Source organism: Pan troglodytes, chromosome 3 (genome assembly GCF_028858775.2).
Source record: "Pan troglodytes isolate AG18354 chromosome 3, NHGRI_mPanTro3-v2.0_pri, whole genome shotgun sequence".
Lineage (NCBI taxonomy): Eukaryota > Metazoa > Chordata > Mammalia > Primates > Hominidae > Pan > Pan troglodytes.
In genome coordinates, this window is record NC_072401.2 from 159,766,470 (window position 1) to 159,783,165 (window position 16,696).

At 35.0% G+C, this 16,696-nt stretch overlaps 1 long non-coding RNA gene across 3 annotated transcripts in view; it reads right to left on the minus strand.

Annotated features, from left to right (window-relative positions):
• Nucleotides 1-16,696, minus strand: part of LOC107974460 (uncharacterized) — a 380,241-nt gene that overhangs the window by 305,547 nt on the left and 57,998 nt on the right. For all 3 annotated transcript variants that reach the window (XR_010156735.1, XR_008547646.2, XR_008547647.1), the window contains exon 3: nt 2,704-2,773. This is a non-coding gene — a long non-coding RNA (uncharacterized LOC107974460). The remainder of the gene's footprint in view (nt 1-2,703; nt 2,774-16,696) is intronic.

A 16,696-nucleotide genomic window follows, 5' to 3' on the forward strand; every position in this document is an offset into this window, starting at 1 on the left:
GGTCTTGGCACTTGGCTACTCTGGCTGAAATGGCTTTCCTTCAGATATCCTCATGGCTGGCCCCTTCACCTTGTTTGGTTTTGGTTCTACACCAACTTCTCAGAGAATTCATCCTTAACCATGTAAGGTGGAATTACAGCTCCCACTCTGGACTCATATGTACCTGCCTCCTTTACTTTTCCCCATAGCACTCATTTCCATCTAGCATGATGTACGTAATTTTCTTGCTTATCTTTCTCTCCACCATGATGTAAGCTCTGACCACCTCAGTACCCAGTGGAGGGTCAAGTACATGGTGAGCTCAAAATATGTTCGAAGAGGAAATCTATGCACTACCGTACCCCACACACATACAGTTACACCAACAGATATTTCAGAGTGTTTTACATTTAATAGATGCTTAACAAATGGTAGTTGGCTTGTAAATAATTCCATCTAGAGACTATATTATACACAGTGTATTTACTGCATTGCATGCAAACTGACTGTGAGAAGAGCAATGTAGCAGATCAGAATCCAGGAATAGCTACAAATTTTTTGTTTGTTTGAGATGGAGTTTGGCTTTGTCACCCATGCTGGAGTACAGTGGCCCGATCTCAGCTCACTGCAGCCTCCACCTCCTGGGTTCAAGCTATTCTCCTACCTAAGCCTCCTGAGTAACTGGGATTGCAGTTTCATGCCACCACACCCAGCTAATTTTTGTATTTTTAGTAGAAATGGGGTTTCACCATGTTGGCCAGGTTGGTCTCGAACTGACCTCAAGTGATCTGCCTGCCTCGGCCTCCCAAGGTGCTGGGATTACAGGCGTGAGTCACCACACCAGGCTGGCTACAGTTTTTATTCCTTAGGTTTACACATATTTAAAAATATTGAAAATTGCATGGGTTGTATATATCTTTCAAAAATAATAAGTTATGTAACATAAATAATAAATTACATAAAACTGTGAAATGTACCTGTGTTTATCTTGATTTCATATATTTTGGTAAACTTTTTGTTTAATTTCATTAAGAAATAGTTTAATCATCATTGCACACCATTTCAGAGTAAAATTAGGAAAACGTCTACTACAAATGGGTTTTCTGAGGGCTTGCCAAGGATTTGCAGGCAGTGGGTAACCATTCTTTCTTACCATATTTTCAAAGGAGTTTTTACTATTGCATAAATCTATAGCAGTCAATTAAATTAAAATATGGAGAAGGGTTGAACGCCTAATTACATGTTAAAATTGAAGTCTGGAAAGAGATTACATAAAGTAGTAAATAAAAGCATCACATCTGTTCAAAATAATGTTTCTAGTTTTTCCGCAGAATCACTGTGCACTTTTACTCTAAAGAAGCATAGGTTTGGCCGGGTGCGGTGGTTTATGCCTGTAATCCCAGCACTTTGGGAGGCCGAGACGGGCGGATCACGAGGTCAGGAGTTTGAGACCAGCCTGGCCCACATAGTGAAAGTCTGTCTTTACTAAAAATACAAAAAATTAGCTGGGCGTGGTGGCAGGCACCTGTAATTCCAGCTACTTGGGAAGCTAAGGCAGGAGAATTGCTTGAACCCAGGAGGCAGAGGTTGCAGTGAGCCGAGATCGCGCCACTGCACTTCAGCCTGGGCAACAGTGCGAGACTCCGTCTCAAAAAAAAAAAAAAAAAAAGAAGCAGCATAGGTCTCTCTACGGCCTATCTTTCCTAGAACTTCCTTCTTTAGGTTCTGCTCTCTGTTGATATATTAGTCTGTATAAACATGTACATTGATACATTAAATTACTTCCTATGTTGCTTTTTAAAATATTAGCAGGTGCCTCCTGAGGACTCAAAGATTTAATACACAAGATTGAAAATTAAGAGTATTTTAGGCATATTGTCAGGGAGATTATTGGAAATTCGGTGGGCAAGATAATCTTTCACCCCTCCTCTAATCACTACCCCATATTATACTCTTTTTAATAAAACATGAAAGTGTCTTCATGTTTAGCTGCAGGAGACAAATAACTTTCAGGAGTCCACCAGAGGGTGTTCATTCATTTGTTCGTTTCAACTAATACTTAAAAGTTCTGTGGTTAAAGTGCTTTAGAGACCACAAAGTATTTTCATATTCTTCTTACTTAACCCTCACAACCCTCAAATTTGCAAGGATAAACATCTTGCATTAACAAATGGGAAAACTGAGACTCTCCTAAAAGTTTAAGGGATTGAGCAAAATCACACAGTTAGTTGACAGAATCATTGATACCCAAACCTATATATTCTAATGCTAAAAGTATTAGTTTCCCACAATACTTTAACTCAGCATTTCTAATATGCTAAATGTAATCGAGTCTTAAAGATGCGTAGCCATGGTTCCTACACTCCAACTACTTACAGGAGGGTGAAATTCTGTAACACATAAAAGAGCCTAACTTTTAAGAATTACAGTCAACATGATGTTGAATAACATAAAAATGTAAAGATCTTTATAATTAGCATAAATTAAGCGAACTATTGTGATTAGACATGTGGAAGAACTTTACCATGTAAATGTAACTTAAAAGTCAAAAATTAGTAGAGTAACTTTCTTAAGCATATGAAATCTGCCCTTGAAAACCATAAAGAGAAAAATCTAGAACTCATCCTGGGATGAGAGTGACATGCACTTCATGGAGTCAAAAAACCTTCTAGGAAGTTTAGAGAAATCTAGTGTTTCACAATTCCAGGTGTCTTATTAACTTACCATAATTCCCTTCGGCAAATCACTTGGCAGTCAGGGTCACTGGCTCTTGAAGCTTGCAGACCGACACTGCCTGAGAAAAAGGGGTGGGAAGAAGACAACATTAAGCAACTCATCCTTGCTATTAGCCCTGCTCTGGTCCCTTGTCTATTGGCCAGTAAGAAAACAATTTCCCTATTCTTCATCCTTTTTGGATACCTATGATAGAATTGAGTCTATACTTTCATTTCCTGTAAGGCTTGAGATGAGCCTGGCTTATATCCATCCTTTCAGAAACTGGAGTCCTCTTTCTGAACTCCAGGTAGACACTGAGATCCCATTCTCAGCTTTCACTGTTTCTGAAAACTGCTGCTTATGTGCCTTTTTCTTTACCTGAGGAATGCCTAAAGAAGTTTTAGCACAGATCCTGGCACATAGTAGGTATTCAATATTGATTGAAAATTGGTATACAACAAGAAAATATAACAAGGTCTTGGCCTCCAATGCAACTTAGAGTCTAGAAGAGAAAGATAAAAATATAAATACTAAGTGTTACAGATGCTATAATGAAAGAAATAGACTGCAAACCTGGCATTAATAATTTTTTTCTACGAGAGGGATCAAAAAGACTTCTTGGGGGAGTTGAGAAGAATGAGTAAGATTAAATGAAAAGAATAGGTTTTGCCAAGAATAGTGGGAAGACAGGCAGATATTTTCCAAAGACAGTGAGTAAAGTCATTTGTATAAGGAGAATGTACATATTGAAGCATGGTAAAAGATAAGCCTGGAAATCTGAGTAGATCATGAATAGGTCAGAAATTTACTTTTTTAGGCATTAAAAGTATCTGGAGTGTTTTGAGCAGGTAAGTGATCTAATTAGAGTACTATCTTAGAGTTGTTCCCAGGGTGGCAGTTAACAGACCATTTTTTCAATGAAAAAAAATTGAAAGGAGGAAATTAATTAGGAAACAATTTATTTACCCCAGCAATAAGTGATTAAAGTATGATATAAGTTAATAGCAACAGAATTTTAAAAAAGGAACTAAATTTTGGCAAATTATGTGGGATTAACTTTCACTTCTTACAATACCATAAAATTTCAGTAAAAGAATTTTAAAAATGCATAAAATTACATAAGAAAAACAAGAAGTGGGAACAAAAAAAATTGAGATGCAAAAAAAACAGGAAGATATCCGGCAGAAAATTAAGGCCAGAGGAAGAAGAAAGATAGTGTCTGCAAGGTGCAAGAGTGGAGAGTCAAGACACTAGTCACTTCATGCCCTGGAATCCAGGGAGGCCTACAAGTTAGAGGCATCATGTTCCTCTGACGGCTGAGGTGTAGTTAGGCAGACAACGTGAAGATTGGTTGCAACTCTCCAAAAGCATTTAGACCTTTGCATATCCTAAAATTCTCTATGAGAAGAGATCAGGTCTAAAATTTTCCCCACTTAACAGAAGAACGAGGTTCAGGTTTTACTCTCTGGAGACTCTTTGAACCCAGAGACACCAAACACAGTCAAGACTCTGCATGAAGGTCTACACATTGAACAGTGAGACCCATATTATACTCTTCCACTTTTCCATCACATAAGCAACCAGCTTCCCTCACAGGAAGAAGGCTGGAGGGTTCATCTCTTTGGAACCACTGGCTTAAGGAAAAACTCTTGACATTTGGGGAAAGAGTATCCTTGAGAAAACAACTGTGTTTCTATCTAATTATCCTACAGAAAAGCACACTGCTCAACAAGCCCTGAAATTAACACAAAGCTTCTAATATATTTCTAGGGTTTTACTCTTAAATGGCAAATAACAGCCAAGGATGAGGAAAGTCATATCACTAACTCAAACACAGAAGCCCAACAAAGAGAACAAGCAACGCAGAAGACCTGAGGCAAGGCAGGAACTAGGAGAAAGAATGCAAAGAAACTCTATAATCAATCGCCTTAAAGAGATAAAAGTCTCTATAATCAATCACCTTAAAGAGATACAAGTCGCCTTAAAGAGATAAAAATTTACGGATAATATATCCATAAATTAGAATATTTAGACTATTATTTTAAAATGACGGAGGAGCATTCAAACAATAAAAGCTCCTAGAAAATAAAATATGATTAAAATAAAGATGACAGAATCTTCCAGAAAGCATAGCAAAAATACAAAATGAAAAATAGGTAAAACTAGATAAAATTTTAGAGGTTTGTTACTAAAGTTCAAACAGTCAAATAAGAGCCTCAGAAAAAGACAAAGAAGAAAATGAAAGGAAATAAACTATACAGAAAGAAACAAAAAAACATCTAGGATTGAAATGTCTGGATTTACACATGGAAAGGGCGGATTAGTATCTACCACAATGAATGAAAAGATAATTCATAGCAAAGCACAGTACTGTAAAATTTCAGGGAATTGAGATACAGAGAAAAACAGGCAATTGGAAGCAGAAAGAAAATTGAATTTCATGCCTTCAACATTTTGTGAATAATAATTTTCAACATAGAATTCTGAACCCAGACAAACTACCAATCAAATGAGAAGGTAGAAACAAACATTTTTAATTTTTCACATACACAAGTTCTAAACAAAATTACCTCTCATATACTTCTGCTCAAGAAATTACAAGAAGATAATCCTTATTAAGAATCAAAGAACAGGCCAGGCATGATGGCTCATGCCTGTAATCCCAGCACTTTGGGAGGCCAAGGCTGGTGGATCACGAGGTCAGGAGTTCGTGACCCGCCTGACCAACATGGTGAAACCCCATCTCTACTAAAAACACAAAAATTACCCAGGCGCGGTGGCATGTGCCTGTAATCCCAGCTACTCAGTAGGCTGAGGCAGGAGAATCACTTGAACCCAGGAGGCAGAGGTTGCTGTGAGCCAAGATTGTGCCACTGCACTCCAGCCTGGGCGACAGAGTGAGACTCTCTGTCTCAAAAAAAAAAAAAAGAAAGAAAAAAAGAAAGAAAGAAAAAGAAAGAAAGTAAAGGTTTTGAACTCAGTAATCTCCACCTTTCTTCCATCTTGTTTGAGACGAATTTACGCTTGTGTTGGTATTAACCGTGGAACAACCAAGTGACTTATATGCAGGAGACTGCTGGAAATGTCGAACCCAAGCTGAGACAAGCAGTCAGTGCTGGAGAGGCTGACTGTAGAGGTATCTACAAGGAGATATGCACACAGCTGGAGAGAGTAAGATCTCCAAAGCACAACACATAGAGACAGAAATGGAAAGTTAGGACTAAACTTCAGGCAATGCCCACCTTAGGGGAAAACTAGAATAGTGAAGGTGTGAGTTTAAAAATACCTGTATAACAGGACAGATAGCTATTCATACATTTGGCTTTGGAAGAGTATGAAGGGTTTGATTGTCTTATGAATTCAAAAATCACCTTTGAACTTAAACAATTAGGAAATTTTGATAGTAAAGCAAATTAAAATATTTGGAATTCTAAGGAGTTATACAAAAGATAAGCTTTTATCCCCCTTTCCCTAAAATAACTATAGTTATCATGTTACAGATGTTACCATTTAGGGCATCTATGTGAATAAAGATGGGATTTTTATTTTTCACCTTTAGAAAAGTGGCAGTGATTGAAATCTCGCCTGAAACCATGAATTTTTCATAATAGCCAGGTGGCTATTCAGCCAAGCACTCTAACTCTATAAGCCCCAGCTGTGATCCAAGCAAGGTTAAATGAAAATAATACTTGACAATATTTCACCAAGCCGTATCATTCATGCACATGCCACATCCTTTAATTTATTTTTCATGCATAATTATTCATCCATACAGAAAAAACAAATCAGTAAACACACGAAATACAAATCCAGTTTTCATTTACAAGTAGTAAAACCCCTTCTGAATTTTGTTGTTCTTCGCTTTTGCATACTAACCACTTTATTTTATAGTAATAAATTCTGTATTCCAAATGGTTAAAAGCATTATAATTTACAGGATAAATCCTGTATTCTATATGGTTGAAAGTTGAAAACATACAGGTTATTATATAACTTGTATATTTTCTATTTTTAATGGCAACAAGAGGACATACAATTTTACACAAACATCTGTAAGTGTATGTATACATGCACACACTTTTTAAAGCATTTCTCAACTTTAGGCCATATGATGCATTCCTAATTTTGTATTATCATTTATATCAAACTTATTAACAACTTAGTAAAAATAGTTGCATTTATTTTAATTTATATTTTTTCATTACTTTCTTGGGTAGTTATTATACCCAACATGGCATTAGTTGGCTTAAAGATGTGAAAATTTACATGATTTCATCAAGTATTGTGTTTTCCCCATCTAAAATATTCTGTCAAATCACACTTTCAGCACTACTATTTTAATAACTGGGAATAGTGTTTCTCTCATCAACTATTTCATCCATCATGGTGAGTAATCCAACCAACTTAAATTTCTTGAGACCAGTGGGTTAACCTTGAGGCAAGGTTAGTATTTTTACCTAAACATTAGAAATCTTTAAATATTTGTTTCTCATAAATATTTAATTCAGCACAATAATTACAATATTAATTAGACGTAGATACGTAGATTTCAACAGGAGAAAGGTAGTAATGTGAGTCACTAGGGGGCAGCAAAGATCAGAGAAAAGGCATGAATTCAAATGCTGATTCTTAATCCAAGTTAATAAAAACATTGAGCGTTCTAGAGATACCAAAGGGCCAGTGCTTTCCCTAAATGTTTCTCTGAATCTTATAGTCTTATCTATACATCATCTTGGAACAAAAACCTGCACTATTCTGCCACCTTTTAGAAAATTGACTGCCACTTCAATTTTTATCAGCAAACAATGAACATTTTAAGGCTTTCTCAAAAATGAAAACTGCGTAACTTCCTGACAATTACGGTAGTTCCAATTTTTTAAGAAAGTTATGAAATAGGTCATTTAGACTTTCTGTGGGATTTCTGCTTCTCCAAAAAGACCAGATGTTTCCTCATGATTTTTGTTTCCCCATCTTGAGCAGTACAAATGAAACAGATTTATAACTTTTTAAATACAGTGTTATTTTCTGAGTCTTTAGGAAACACACAAGTGTTTATAAAGGCAAAAATATTGCATCAATTATACTTTCAATGGCCATTACTACTAATAGAAATTACTTTAAAATATTTTAAAAACAGGTTAATAGGAAAACTCAATCATCTACCTTTTCCTTTTTGAATTCTCAACTTATTATATATACATGTTTACAAGTTTATTAAATGAACATCCATTATTTTAATATCAGAAGGGAGTCTAAACTTATTTTTAAAAGTCACTTATGAGCAATATATCCTACTTTTGCTGGGCCTTTTAAAATTCATAATAAAATGCATTGAAAGTCCTGATTCTGTTAGCATTCATTCTGGTGGGTTTCCGGATCTAAGGAAACATCAAATTTTACAGGGGTTATTTGGAAATAAAACCCACAGAGCAACACAATACTAGAGTTGTGAACTAACAAAATAAAAGAGTTTGTTTATCATGTCACTGTTCCAATATTGACCTTGACCATGTGATGTTGACTTTATTTATTCCCTATTGAACATTCTTGCAAAATTATAGTTTGTTTCCTTGGAGCTTAGAAATTAAAGGAGAAACAAAGGGTACTTATTAAACAAGAAGATGTGCTTGAAGCTGAGAAGTAGCTGGTCCATTTGGGAATTGATAAAAACATAAAAATGTTAAAGTAAAGACCCCTCCATATCATTACAAGTTTCCCATTTATCTGTAGAAGGAAAAAGATATTGGTTTGAAGTTTTAAGAAGACATAAAATAAAACAGATAAAAAGAAGGTAAAATGCCTGAAAACCCCTTTTTATTATGACTACAAAGCTTTACATTTTAACCTAAATGCTAACGACTTACAAATCTATTTTCCTACTCCTATAACCAAATAGTTGAATGTTTCTACCAGTGTTCAAATACTTTGAAGTACCTCAAGGTCAATGTATTTAAAGCTAACTCATGGCCTTCTCATCTAAAGCTGCTCATCCTCTTATTTTCTCAGCAAAATGTGGGGATTCCACATCTCATCACTTCACCCAAGTGAAGTAACCAAAAAGCGTCCTTGACTGTATCCTCTCCTGCATGTCCTCAAATCAACTAATTTAGCTTATATTTATTTTATAGATATTTCTCAGATCCTTTGTCACTTTACAGACCTGTAGTAACTTAACTGAACTCTACCCTGAATCTCTCAAAAGCATTACCTATACTATCAGAACGCTTTCACAGATGCCATTATCTCACTCCATTGTCCAAATACCTGCAATAAGTCTCCATTCATCTATACAATAGAGTCCAAATGTCCTAATATGGCATAAAAATAGCCATTACTATTGCATTTAAAGCAAATTCTTGACAAATATTTGTTGACTCCAAAAGAATCCAATATTCAGTATTTCTACATTTAGACAGGGTGTTGGCACAAAACCAGAATATTTTTGGGGTGATATCAAAATATTTAAAGTGAGAAAATTAAATACATGTGTATGTATATATGTAATAGATATTAAAAATACCTTAAACTGCCAGGCATGGTGGCCACGTCTGTAGTCCCAGAACTTTGGGAGGCCTAGGCAAGGATCACTTGAGGTCAGGAGTTCGAAACCAGCCTAACCAACATGGTAAAATCCCGTCTCTACTAAAAATAGAAAAATTAGCCAGACATGGTGGCTTGCACCTGTAGTCCCAGCTACTTGGGAGGCTGAGGCAAGAGGATTGCTTGAACCCAGGAGGTGGAGGTTGCAGTGAGCCAAGATTTAGCTTCTGCACTTCAGCCTGGGTGACAGAGGAAGACTCCATCTCAAAAAAATAAAAAATAAATGTAAATAAAAATACATTAAACTGACATATAAATCTGTTTTTTAATTTCATCATGGCTTTATGTATTTGTCATATATATGTATATATGTGTATGTCTTGTGTATATATCACATACATATATGTATATATGTGTCCTGTGTGTGTTTGTATATAAATATATATATATTTGTATATATATATTTGTATATATGTATATATATTTGTATATATGTATATATATTTGTATATATATTTATATATATACACACACACGTCAGTTTAATATATTCTTCAGCTTTAGAGGAAAATCTAGCAAAAACAAGCTAGGTAGGCAGTAGTTAGGACAGAGATTGATGAAACAAATATTGTTTACATTTTTGCCAGAAGCAATGTAGAGAACAATGAAAGTGTGTTGGAGATTTGTAGATTTAAACCCAACAGTATAGGCCAAAGACAGTATTTCAGTTTCTTAATTGCATTCCTTTTTTCTCACATTTCTCTTTCAAAAAACTGAAATCCTTGAGACTTTTGTAAACAAGGAACAGTCATGGCTGGGCATTTCCTCTGAAGAAAAGAGATAAAGCCAAACAAAGGCACTTTGATCTTCTGTTTGTGCTTGGTAAACTACCAGTCTTACAAAAGACCTTTCGTTTGTTCATTCGTCTCCCTCATGTGTCTGAATGCCCATAGAAAATGTTTACAGAGCAAAACAGCTCATTTCTTATTCCAGAAAAATCAAGCTGTTGCAACTGGTGGAGATTAATTAAAACGGCATGAGCGTGGCAAGCCAGGAAAGAGCAAAGCCAAATAAACAAATCTTTCATTACATCTTTAAAAATGATGAAGGAAAGAGATCATCTACTTATCTCTTGGTAGATCCTGAATATATATTCTGAATATATATTTTATATTTATATATGTATATATACATACCTTGCTTGGTTTTCAATTTGTATATGAGTAAATTCTTAATGATAGAGTGGCCTTCCTTTGGCCTCACCATAAAGCACTTTCCATTTCTGCTATTTGATGCATAAAACAAGAAAGAACAACCTTAGTTCTCTCTTTCCATTTGATAATTTGGTACCATATTTACCTATTATGCATCAAACAAATTTCTGATTTGGCTAAATTTTAATAATTCTAAAAGATAATAAAATGAATCCTTAAATATTAAAATACATCAATGTGAAAACCTCAACACTTGGAAAGAAATAGGATAAAAAATTATGATGAGGTACTGGGCTTCCATGCTTACATATAGTTAATAAAAGGAAATCAACACATGAAAAATTAACTAATGCTATAAAATACATTTGTGTTTTATACCTTTGTGGTACCTATGTCATAGTTATCACAAAGCAGAGACAAATTAGGTGATAGAAAGTCAGTTCATATTGAAAATTACTATTAAAATCTTGAGTTCATACTCAAACCATACATCACTTTTGTCTTTCTCCTGTGTTTCATTCATTCCATACAATGGTAAATGATTTTAGAACTTGATCATGTTTATTCGCATATAAAATAATATCATTTTGCCTTTCTACTATTGAACATGAGATGACTGCTCTCACTTTTCTTAGTAAGGTGCTACCTAACTAGACACATTAAGAATTTTTAAATCTTTCTGTTTCCATAGTATATTATTTTTAAAATTTGTATCCCTAAATCTCAGTATCAAAGAATCTGGCTTCATATGAGATGATTTGGGCGGGGGGGAGTTCAGGAAACCAGGCCTTGCTCTGGAGTAGACGCCGACAGGAAGCAAGGGCACGTCTATGATTGTTTATCTTAATAAATCTCATCTGGAAGGAGGGAAGACTGGAGTCAGAATAGAGTTGTCAGTGGGAAAGAGCAGCAGGCCCTCGTGTTTGCCAGGTTAGGGGGCTGCTTGGTATTTTGTGGCTGGAGCAGTGTTTATGTTTTGTCTGTGTTCAGACCTGGTTATGAGTGGTCTTACTTTTGTCTTAATTTATCTTGTTCACAGAGTGACCTTGTCTGATGTTGATGTTCTGTGAAATTGTTTATGATCAAAAGAAATACACAAGGCCTAACTGCAAGTACCAGGCCAGCTCCTCATACCAGTCTGGCTGATAGGACCAGGCCAGTCCCACATGTCAAGGGCTGCTTTTCTCTTACCCAGTTTCCCCTCTGGGTCAAGGGCAAACATAGTTAAGGCCACAAGACATTAATCCATAATATTTATATTTTTACCATCAGTAAGATTTTGCTGCTAAGAAGAGTTTTTTTAGAGAACATAGTCTGTAGTTGAATTAAAATTAGTCACATGGTCTTTCATTGCAGGATGAATTATTGAATGTGCTGGCATGATCATTGCTATGCAGAAACTCAGAATGGCCTACATCTGCCAAATGCAACGTAAGCAATTATCAGATGCAAAATGATTATTAGTCCTTGACACAAGTCTTGAAGCCAGGATTCTAGATTATAAAATCTAGGCAATAAATCCTTTTGTGTTTGTTTTAGAAGGTCAGGTCTCTATTTCATTTTATCTTCTTCATGTGTTTATGTATTTGTCTTGTAGTCCATAAGTGCAGCAAGAAGTATTTACTGTAATATAAATTTTCTCTTGGTTAATTATGAGGAAAGCAGGAGCATTGTAAATTTTTCCTAACCCTAGCTAATGAATGGAGACTAGTTTGTTGGGCATTCAGAGTATAAGTTATATTATTTATGGCTTTTGCTGGGGTCAAAGTAAAGCTTTGCACCATTTTGCCAGTTGTATTATTCCAAATGTGAAAATTATAGCTCAGATAATCTGTATGAGGGAGTCAGTTATCCCTTCCAAAAGTTTCTTTAAAAACCATATATGTACCTCCTTTTGAAGGGTGATAAACAACTTTTCATCCAGGGCTATATGAACCGCTAGTGGGAGGTTAGTTTTAAATATCTGAAAGTCTCTCATGATTATCTCATGAAATAGAACATGTAAGTTAATATGTAGCAAGCTGAAAGGCATCACCTAGGGAGACTGTAGCTAGAGAAGACAAAAGGACCCAAAGGCATTTCAATATTTAAGTTAGATAAGGAGGAAGGAACAGCAACGTAGGTAGAGGAAAAGTCCCTGGTGAATTAGGTAAAAAAACAAATAAATCAGGAGGATACGGTGCCCAAGAAACCACAGGAGGAAAGATTCTCAAGGAAGATAGATTGAGTGTAGGGTCAAATGCTGCTCCAAATCAAAATAAGGAAGAATACAGAAGAGGTCACTGGGTTCTGCAAAAGAAAAATCATTGGTCCCCTTAACAACAAACATTTCAGTGGACTTGTGGTGACAAGAGCTACTCTTGAGTGATTGCAACAATAAGCAGCTAAAAAATGTAATTTTTTAAAACTCTGGGTAGCATTAAATTACAAATAAATCTAATAAGAACTCCATGAAGTCTAGACTCATAAAATAATAATAAAACTACCTAAGTTTTAAAAGAGTAAACAGTTTAAATTTTTTATTGTGCTTTGATGAAATGACTCATTATAAATATATCTATTACCCTAAGATAATTTATTTATTTAACTCAATACAAATGAATTTATTCCAGAGTTTTTCATAAAACTTTGTTGTTGTTGTTGTTGTTGTTGTTATTTTTATTTTAATTTCAGGGGATATACGTATGGGTTTGTTACATGGATATGTTACATGATACTGGAGGTTGGGCTCCTACTGAACCCGTTACCCAAACAGTGAACACAGTACCCAATAGGTAATTTTCAATCCTTGCCACCTTCCCTCCCTCCCTCCTTTTGGAGTCCCCAGTGTCTATTATTTCCATCTTTGTGTCCACATGTACCCGGTGTTCAGCTCCCACTTATAAATGAGAACATGTGGTATTTGATTATCTGTTCCTGCTCAAATTCACTTAGGATAATGGCCTCTAGTTGCAGCCATGTTGCTGCAAAGGACATGATTTTATTTTTTTAATGGCTGCATACTATTCTATTATGTATATGTACCACAATTTCTTTAACCAGTCCACTGTTGATAGGCACCTAGGACGTTCCATGATTTTGCTATTGTGAATAGTGCTGTGGTGAACATACGAGCGCTGGTGTCTTTTTGGTAAAACAATTTCTTTTCCTTCAGGTAGATACCCAGTAAGGGAATTGCTGAGTTGAATGGTGGTCTTATTTTTAGTTCTTTGATAAATCTCCAAACTGCTTTCCAAAGGGGCTGAACTAATTTATCTTTCCACCAACAGTGAATAAGCATTCACTTTTCTCCACATCCTAGTCAGTATCTGTTGATTTTTAACTTTTAATAATAACCATTCTGACTGGTGTGAGATGGTATATCATTGTGGTTTTGATTTGTATTTCTCTCATGATTAGGAATGTTATGAATTGATTCTAAAGTCTATAAAGAAAAAATAAACGTGTAATAATATCCAAGAAAATATGAAGCAGAAGAATAATAAGCAAAGACTAGCTATACAAGAAAAAAAATGTTCTAAAACAATAGGAAATACTAGCACTGGCCACAAATAGTCAACATAACCAAGAAGTCAGATATAGTCTTAAATATATATGGGTTGTTAGTTACCGGTGAAAGTGGCATTCTAAATCAATGGGTATTGAGAGGCAGACAGGGGGAGGTGTGTGGATCAAATAATTCTGGAATAATTGGGTAGCATCTAGGGAAAACGAATGAGCTAGATGCTCTCTCTTGCTTCTTAAATACATTTCAGAAGGACCAATGTTTTCAAAGTGTAAAAACCGAACTATAAAATTGAAAGGAAATGAAAGAAAAACATTGGCAAACCTTCTCATATACTTGATAGTGTAAGGTATTTATAAGCATGATGTAAAAACTTTCAAAACATGGTGCAAAACTATTTAAAAATGTATAAATTTGAGTTCATCAAAATTAAGTTTTAAACTTAATAAATTTAAGAAAAAGAAAAAAAATTTACAAACTTACTAGCTTAAATATCTTAGTAATCCAGCTGCTGAAATGTTTGTTTTCTTAACATATATATATATATACATTGCCCATACAAACTAATCAGAAAATTATTAACAAACCAATGTAAAAAAAAAATGGGCAAAGACATGAATTCAGAAATAAAAAGAAACGCAAAGCCTTTTAAAATTTGAAAATATGATCAGCCTCAGTCATAATAAAATGAATGTAAATTATAATTGCATTTGGATATCAAGTTTTCAAATATTGCATTTGGCAAAAAGCAAAATTCTCTTACTACACTGTATTAGTGAAGGTGTGGAGAATCAAGCACTCTTATACAGTACTGGTATAAATTTAAGTTAGTAAAACATCTGGAAGGCAATTTTCCAACATTTACCAAAATTATAAATAAACATATTCTTTGGATTCAATAATCCCACTTTTAAGAGTTTATCCTATAAATACATGGCATAAAAATATAATTACAAAGATTTTCCGAGCCGTATTTTCTGTATTAGCAAGAGATTGCAAGCATTATAAATCTTCATTGTAGGGACCTGTGTAAATACATTTATGTGACAGCAAGCCAAGAAGTGGTTAAAAGGAATGAGACATACCTGTGTACACTTCATGAAAGATCTCCTTGATAAGTGGAAAAGCAAAGCATACTTTAATCTATGCAAAACAAAATCACTTCAACTTGGAGAAATCTTAGTATTGGGGATTGATGATAGAAGGGTGCTAACATTCTGTACTGCTCAAATTTTGTAAGACAGTCATATATTGCCTTCTCAAAAAACTACATTAAAATTATTTAAGTAGGACAAAAAGTGAATGCAAAGGAATAAAATGAAGGCAATGAGTGAGGACAATTATATGTCCTGTTGCTGAGAAGGATGCAGAGAAATTAATGCGTGATCAAAATTTTGTTATTTTTGTTGGGACTGTCCGTTGCTCTTTATAGAGAAAAAGTTCGAAGACACCCTGAGGGTCTGACTACGCATCAGTCAGATTGAACCAATCTGAGAGAGAGAGATGTGATTCAAATGGAGGCAGGTAAAGAAGTCTTCAGAAGCCCCAAGCAATAAAATTCAGGTGAACAGAAAGGTTCACCTGTGATTAGCGCAGGGGCACTTCCATTTTAACAAGTAGAATGAAGAAAGTTGTTAGATTTCTTTTGTGTGAAAGTGACCAATCTTCGGTGGAGGACTTGGCCTTGTTGGAGAACAGGCACATCTTCCATGTTAACAAGTAGACTACAGCATTATGGATACAAACGTAGCTAAGTTTTTATAATTTTAGGTAAGTAGAGGATGTTCTGATATCCTGCATCTAATTAACCCATGAATTATAACACTAAATAATCTTCTGAGAGCAAGGCTTGCGAAAGATGGCGGAAGAACTTGGGGACAAGGACATGAAGGATAACACAGTCATCTCAGATAATCGGAAAATGAGTAGGAGTGTCAGACAGGGCGGAGGATGTTTTGAAGCTTGTGGTTAACAAATTAAAGTGAAATCAGTTGGACTTTTCCCCTGTTAAGCTATTGGGTTGCAAGCATGGTATAGGTGGGTAGCTGGGTTAATTGAGGCTCAGATATTGACAATTGTTACAAGGGGTTCAGATAACAAAGGAGATGAATCTGTTTGCAAGGGAGTGATTATGATGGTTCATCTTGGAATTTAGAGAAGGCTAAAAGGTAAATGAAGATAGGAGGTGGGAGGGGGTTGGTGAACAGTAATGTGGTAGGAAAAATGTATTGAAGACCTGTGTTAATTCAAACCATGATCATCCTAGGGATTAGTAGAGAAACTGAGCCAAAAGGATAAAAAGTAGGGCTAAGAGGAATATGCGAAATAAAAAATTTGGTGAAAGACTACAAAGTAGAAACACAAAAGTGGGTGCATGGTGTGGAATAGGGGAAAAGACTGCAATCAAAAAAGAGCTTTTCCATCCTCATTTTCTGAGAGCTGTGACACATAGTCAAACGATTAATTTTATTAAATATATTTTAGCCTCTTTTAAAATAAGCTTTTTAAATTATTGGACATACAATTTGTGTTACATCATATATTTTCTAATATTTAACCGTTGTTTCACAGAATAAAACTACTTGAAAATAGTGATTATTTTCTCAATAATCAGTTTTATTTTGAATGTTTATGTTTACAATTACATAAGTGATGAGACTTTCAAAACTATACTACCTTCAAAAACCTAATTAGATCACTTTCCATCCTTTTCGATACTCTTGGCCACACAATTTGGCATGGA